This window comes from Macrobrachium rosenbergii, chromosome 8, assembly GCF_040412425.1.
Source record: "Macrobrachium rosenbergii isolate ZJJX-2024 chromosome 8, ASM4041242v1, whole genome shotgun sequence".
Taxonomy (NCBI): domain Eukaryota; kingdom Metazoa; phylum Arthropoda; class Malacostraca; order Decapoda; family Palaemonidae; genus Macrobrachium; species Macrobrachium rosenbergii.
Window position 1 is genome coordinate 56,306,014 of NC_089748.1, and position 7,594 is coordinate 56,313,607.

Here is a 7,594-nt window from a genome sequence, read left to right on the forward strand (position 1 = left end):
TGCACGAATGTCCTTTTCCACTTATGATACTATATTGAAAGTGAAAGATGCTGTATACCATGTATAATTGTTGTACATCAGTTACTAACCATAATAGTAGCCACTACTAATGCTACTATTTAATATATCTGGACCTAACATTTGAAAAAAGCTAAATTTGTCAGATTACAAATGTGGGCTAGTTGTACAGAAATTTGATGGAAGCTCTATGGTTTGATCTTGCTTTATGGCATGATGGTATGTGTACCAAATCAGTGTTTTTCTGGTGCAGCTGTTCACGCTAATTTTGAAGTTTTTTGCTACTCAAAGCATACAATAATTTTCCCATTTTTCTTTTAAGTCTTTGATTATTTTAGAAAAGAGGTTAGTAAAATATATTGTATGCTTTAATGACTAAACAGACTGAACAGAAGGAAACATACTTTCTTCATTTGCTGGTAAAGTCATGAATTTTGTTTAAACAACATTTTTATTTACCTTAATTTATCAGTTCAAGTGAAGATATCTCTAATAGTTCAGTTCACCAAGGTATATCTACCAGATATTTCCTGTACTGAAAGGGAAATTGAGTAGTTGAACTAAGGTTGAAAGCAGTACGTGTTACAGATCATTCTATTTGGAGTTTAAAGGTAGTTCTTTTATACTGTAAACAAAATTCTGCAATTGCAATGATAAAATTGCAACAGATGTTTTTCTATAGCGCAGTGTTAGTGAGAACACTTTTGTAGTGTGGCTTATATTTGAAAACTGGAAGATTTGAAGTGGTATAATCTAAAAAATTTTTTTAACCAAGCACTGTTCTCTATACTCGTACATTTTGTTGTCAGACAAATAGCTCATTTTGTAGTGAGATTTTTAAATGGAAAATGACTAGATTTGTATTGTATACAATGAAGTCATCTGTTGTGAGAATTCTTTTGTGATTCCTATTTCCCTGTACATAGCAAATTTTCCCTGTAATATACAGTAATTATAAAATATTTTTATTCTGGCCACTGTCACTGTCCTTGCCTTCCTGTTTGGCAAATATGTATTTTTGATGTTGCTCAGATTTTATTTTATTTTTAATAGAATATCAAATGAGATCCTTAGATTGTGGTATGTAATTTTTTTACTGCAAGGTGTTTAGAATAATGTCCAAAATTTTTAGCTGTTGAGTGTTTTTATACATTACATAAATTTCACATATTTTGGTTGTAGTAATGGTAATCATAAGAACTCGAGTCAAAATAAATTAGGATATTGGATAGGTTAGCTGAAGTACGGCACATTCATATTTGATGATTTATAGAATTATGAGAGTTCTTAAGAATGCTTTATTGCTACTATAAATATGTAGATGACTCAATCATTTTGACAATATTTTTTCAGTCATATCACAAATGAAGGAAAGGTCAGTGAGATGTAGAACTTTTCGTTTTGGTAATACTATAACTGTGGTGTGAGGGTGTAAAGAATTCTTAAATGCTGCAGATAAGGAGATATATCTTTTCTACCAAGCCAATAAAATGAATTTGTCAGATTTTATTTTATTTATTCCTTCACCTTGTAGGTAGTTACAAGGCTCTTTGGCTTAGACTCCCCTAGAAAAATTTTACATATATTTTGGAAGGTCTCTTGGTTTAGCCAATCCTACTTTTAAAGTTGTCCTGGTGTTAAGGTTATTTAAAGACCCCTCCAGAAAAGTTTGTCATTTTCAGTGTTTCTAGAAGTACCCTTGAAACTTGAAAATTACTGTCCCAAAAAATCTCTCGTATATCTGATTAAACACTTCTTTCATAAATTGAACAAACTATGCTGGGCCTTTGCCCATGTGGCTGTTAAGGCAATGAAAATGCACATTAGGATTTGTGGAATGACAAACAATAAAGCAGGTGAAACCCACAGTAGAGTCGGAGCAGTCATTAATACAAAAAGACAAATGTCTAAATGGGATTAACAAGTCTTAACACTGGACACACCCATTTAGAATGAAGTTGGATAACAGTCTCCCATAGGAGGGTACAGCCATTAGTGCACCTCATGCAGTGCATTGTAGGCAATACTTAAGGTTCTTTGCAATGTCCCTTTGGCCCCTAGCTGCAATCCCTTTGGTTCCTTTTGCTGTACCTCCATTCATATTATCTTTCTTCCATTGTACTTTCCACCCTCCTAATGATTGTTTCATAGTGCAACTGCAAGGTTTTCCTCCTGTTACGCCTTTGAAACCCTTTTACTCTAGGTTTCCCTTTTGGTACTGAATGACCTCATAGGTCCCAGTGCTTGGCCTTTATAAAAATTCAAATTCAAATACATAATAGTTGCCCTCATGTCTCTGTTGAGAATCCAATAAAATATTAAAAAAATACTTTTACGTGATGTCAAAGTTTCAACTGACAGTAAATGAAAGGTTCCAGATGCAAAATCCTTTCAAGAAATTTTGCCCGTTTACCAAACAAACGTTTTTACACAAAAGTTATGAAGCTCCAACATATATTTAGCAAATTTTACTCCTTTTATAAGATCAAATCCTGGCCAGGACAGTGAGTTTCTAGGTCAGTTTATTTAAACTTTTTTTCATTACTACTTAGAAGTAATTTAGAAAGGAAGTTTGAAATAGTTTCTTGCAGTGTACACTATTCTGGCTGACATCTTGAAGATGAATAAGCTATCTGCAAAATGAATGCCATGAATATTGAACACCCAAGACAAAACGCACAACTGTTCCACACTCCCAGGAGGTCATGCCTTTCAGGATGCTGATAAGGTACTGTACTAGTTTGCTATTTCCAAGAAATGACCTGTTTTCATGGAGATTAGACTTGACATTGCCTGGATTGGGTGGCAGGCTTTGTCGACTTCCAAGGAAACAAGCTTTAGCCTGTCAATGGAAACCCAGTCCTTTTTTCTGTGGAACTGAAGCTTGAACGCTTTTTTTTTTTTTTTTTTGTTCAACGACAAGGTAGAGGCCCTGTACAGGGCTGCTAGCAGAGGCGTGTGGGTGTTGTGAAGGAATACAGATAAAGAGGCACATATGAAGGCTTCTCAGTGAGTACTACTTTTAAGTCTCCCCTGTAGATTTGCCAGCAAGAGTGGTACCTTTCAACAACCCTGCACATTCTTGAGAGCTATCCTCAGATTGGAAGCTGGATTCAGGGAGGAAGGACTCGCCTGGAACACAGTTTTACTGAATGCCATTTTGGCAGAAGAAACAGTCTCAGCTGCTGCAACTGGCAATAAGGGTGGCCTTGAGGGAGCAGTGGCTTTTTTATTTGCTGTGCCTATTGGCAGCAGGGTTGTAGTTGGTGGAGTCTTGAACCCATTAATTTGGTCAGGGTAGTCCCTATCCTGGAAAAGAAGGCTGGTCCTTGATCGGAGGATTTACTGTCAAGTATGCCAGAGGGCTGCTTAGCAGCTAAGGAGTGCTTTGGTGCAGGTGTGTGAGGTTGCTTCTGACATCTGCGTTACTTCTGGTCACTGTGTGGAGTGTTCCATAACTATGAAGGTTCACCTGGAGTCATTGGATAGGGTGTGTAGGGGGCCCACTATGTTGGCATGGAACTGAGTGAAATAAAGTCTGGGTTGTGGAAATTTGCTTATACCAGTTTCTGTGTTGTGAGTTATTTTACTTTTGGCACTTAATTCCTTGAAAAGGAAACTTGAAGGAATTACTAAGCCTCAGTGTGTGGTGGAACAAATTGGCATTATCTATCTTTGAGTCATGCTCGTCTTCCATTCCACCACTACTGACAGATGGTGGTAGGTTGGTTACTGGCTATAGGGAAAAGGCTGTACTGTTTCATCGAGCATGACTGACAATCAGCTGAGGATGTCCTCTCTGACACTTGTCATCTTGTACAAAATTTGCATGCTCTAAGATGTTGAGAAAATTCTTACATTAATCTTGATAGCTGGTGGAGAAAGATCCTGTGGTTTCTTCCTTTGTTTTTCAAAAAAAGTTTCTAGTGTGTTGTCTTTAAGATTAGTAGATTCTATAGATTTTTTGTCAAAGTAGTATCTTTGTGGAAGACCGCAAGCTTAGTAATACAGTGCCTGTTCCACAGAATGGCATGTCTGCAGACTGCAGTAACTACAAGCCAATTTCTATTCTCCCTGTGCTCTCCAAAATTGCAGGAAATTTTATTTTTACCTCCTACTCTGTAGCTGTGTATGTGGTATACAAGTTGTTAGCTGATAGTCAGTATGCATATCGGAAGCAGTGAGTTGCTGTTGGTGGGATCTTTAGCAAACCAAGATCCATTGTGTCTGGAGTTCCACAGGGTAGTGTTCTTGATCCACTGTTATTTTTAGTGTATACAACTGATAAAGTTGTTGGCCTGGAAAACAAGATTGTTCAGTATGCCGATGATGCAACACTTGTGGTGTGGCCAAAGTTTTCAATTAAATGAAGCTGCCCTCAGGCTACCATCAGGACATGGATCGGATCAGTGAAGGAGTGTGAGTCGTTGAAGTTGAGGCTGAACATCCAGTGAAACAGAAAACACTTGATCAGCAGTTCTCACACAGATTTTCCACCCCATCCTCTCCTTCAGGTGGATGGGACTGTGCTGAATGAGTCTGAAGCTTTAACTATTCTAGGTGTAACTTTTGATTGACATCTTACTTTCGAGAAAATCTAATTAAAGTTTCAGCAAATGAAGAACGAAAGTTAGGTACTGTTTGCAAGGCCTCATATATTTATAGCAATGATAAAATCAATGCAACCTGTTTTAGTAACTTATTTCTTCCTTTACTAGTTTGTCAATTTTTCGCATTCACAACTGATCCATGATCGCCTTTTCCTGCCGAGAGCAACGTGCAGTAAATGTGCCTCACTCTCAAACTTCTCAGTTCAGAGGTCCTTTATTCCTCACAATGTTGGGCTGTGGAACAGCCTCCCTAAGGATGTTGTGTGATTGGAACCTCAGAAGTTCAAGCAAGGATACAACGCATTACTACTCTAATATTGTATTTATTAATTTACTTACATTTTTATTTATTTATTTTTTATTTATCTTTTTTCTAATAACTGATCTCCTTTGTCTGTATTTCCCATTATCTTCTGTTACTTCTTTCAAATGACTATCCTTTGAAAGTTTTGAACATCAAGCCAAAGGGCCCTGTGGCTTGTTCCATATGAATAGGGTTCATCTTCTGAATAATAATAATAATTATTATTTAGGTATTATTTGGCCCACATTTTCATATCCCTTTTAGCTGTGTGTTAAATGAATTTTTATTTACCCAGTTTGGTTTATGTGTCCATGGAAGAATTGGGGATTTGTTGTGGGAAAAGACCGAATTCGGCCCTTTGAGTAATGCTGACAGAGGCAAAGGGCGGCCTGTGCTAGTGTCATTGACTACTATCACCAAATTACATCCTGTTTTGTTGGGAAGGGCTTTCTTAACACTAAAGTTTTATTATGGAAGTGTGCAAGGCTTTGGTTTCATGGTCTTGGAGGTGAGCACTGGTGAACTCATTGTAACTTTTAGCCACTTTGACTCCACTGATACCTGTTCTGGATAGTGCAGTCTGCTACTGGATTTTTCCTCCTAGGAATATGTTGTGCATTGCTCCTGAATTAAGCAATAGCCAAGAGCTGGTGCTGCTGGCAGGCAGAATATACATCTAAGTGTTTGGTAGTGGTGTGGAAGAGCAGTTTGGTCTATTAGGATGGTAAAAGATGTGCCTTCAAATAGGTGCCTGATGCGTCAGGTTATTAGGTACACTGTAAGACATTTCCTGTTGAAGGTGCTATACTGCCTCTCAGCTGGCTTTAGTTTTCTCCTGAAGAGGCTAAGGGGTTAGGGTTTTCCATTAACTGTTTGTCTATTATGGGGCCTGTAGCAACACTGCTAGCATCCATTGTTAGTGTGAGATTGGCCCACGGATTAGGGAATGACAAAGTAGTGGCAATTACCAGGGTGTTCTTGGTGGCTTTGAAGGCTTGCTGGGGGGTGGTGTGGGGCTCCAGGTTAGGATGTTGGGATTTCTGCTAAGGGTGTCATGGAAGGGGGCATGATTTGTGTGTACTCAGCAGGAACTGGTGGTAGTAGTTTACCATTCCTGTAGATTCCGTGGAGGTCTTTTACGGTGACTGGAGTTGGGTATTTCCTGATGGCTAATACCTTAGAGGACAGGGTGGATGCCATTTGCAGAGATTTGATGAACCAGGAATTTGACTGTGGTGGCCCTGAATATATTTTCTTTATGAACTACCAATCCATTGTTGCAGAGTAGGGAATGGATGGCTTTGATGTGATTCTGGTGACCTGGGTTTCTGGAGAGGATGAGGATGTAGACACAGAAGGGGAGGACACCAAGAATGTTTTCCATCAGTCTCTGGAATGGGGCCTGTGAGTTAAAGAGGTTGAAGGTGTAGGTCCTGAAGGGTGTGTGATTGCTGTTTGCAGGATGTTGTCTTGGAGGACTGGAACCTGGAAGTACTTCTTCATCAGGTTGAACTTTGATAAGATTCTTGCTCTGTGGAGGGTGGAGGTGATGTCTACCATGTTGGGGAGTGGGTACTGGCCAGACTCTGTTTGTAGGTCAAGCCACCTGCAGTCTCTGCAAGGGCTCAAGGGCCAGGATCAATTTTTTTTTTTTTCACCATTTAGAATCAGCAAACCAGCCCACTACAAAGAATGTGCTTTTTAAAAGAAATAAAATTTTATCATGTGTTTTGATCTGAGATTGAGAAAGGCTCAAGGGCTGTAGACTTCTGGCAAAGGCCCATGAGTTCCACTTCCTTTAATCAAAAGTTTTCATCACAGTGATAAGTTTTTCAAGGAACTGATGGTGGAATTTTGAATGGATAGAGTACCCTATTTTGCATACTAGCACTATAACTCCACAACTTTCTTGGATTCTGCTAATCTACTCGAGTTCTGGCCTGAAGATGTCTGTAAACTCCTGCAGGAGGGTGTGGAGGCCTGTGGGACCCACCAAAGAGATGAACAACTGTTTGGGGCCAGTGGTATTTGCTGTCGTCTGGAAGGAGGCTAGGTCCAACAGGCAGCAGCGAGCAACACACACCAGCAGGTCAAAGTGTCCAAGGAAGTTAGCATGAAGCATGGGCATCTGGACATTGTTGAAAATGAACTCCCACTGGTATTTTTTCCATAGCAGGTGGAAGGTGAGAGTTAGGAGGGCATATGATGGTATGTGGCTGCATTTGTCAGCCACTAAGTGGGGGAACTTCCATGTTTAATTGGCTTGTGTCTGTATCGTTATCTGTCCGAGCGGGAGGATTGATTTGAAGGCACAACTAGTATTGATCGGGTGCTTCCTTTCGAGGAGCAGTCAGCGATGTAGAACCTGGTGGAGCAGGCATTTGTTGGTATTGTAGCAGCCATTTTTACTTTCTTGGGTGGCTGTTACAGCTAGAGATGTGTTTCTTGGCAGCTTTTCTGAACATGATGGTACTATATATACAGATTATGGCTGAGTGGGTACGCCCTTTTTGTCATAGCTTTTAAGGACACTTCTCACAGTGTTGGCTTCATTTTGTTGTCTTGGTCTTGGTCATTCTTGGTTTGACAGAAGCTGTGAGTGGCATGTTAGAAGGTCTTGGAGGCCTCTAGCAACTCGGCCATCTTCTTGAGATTTCCATTA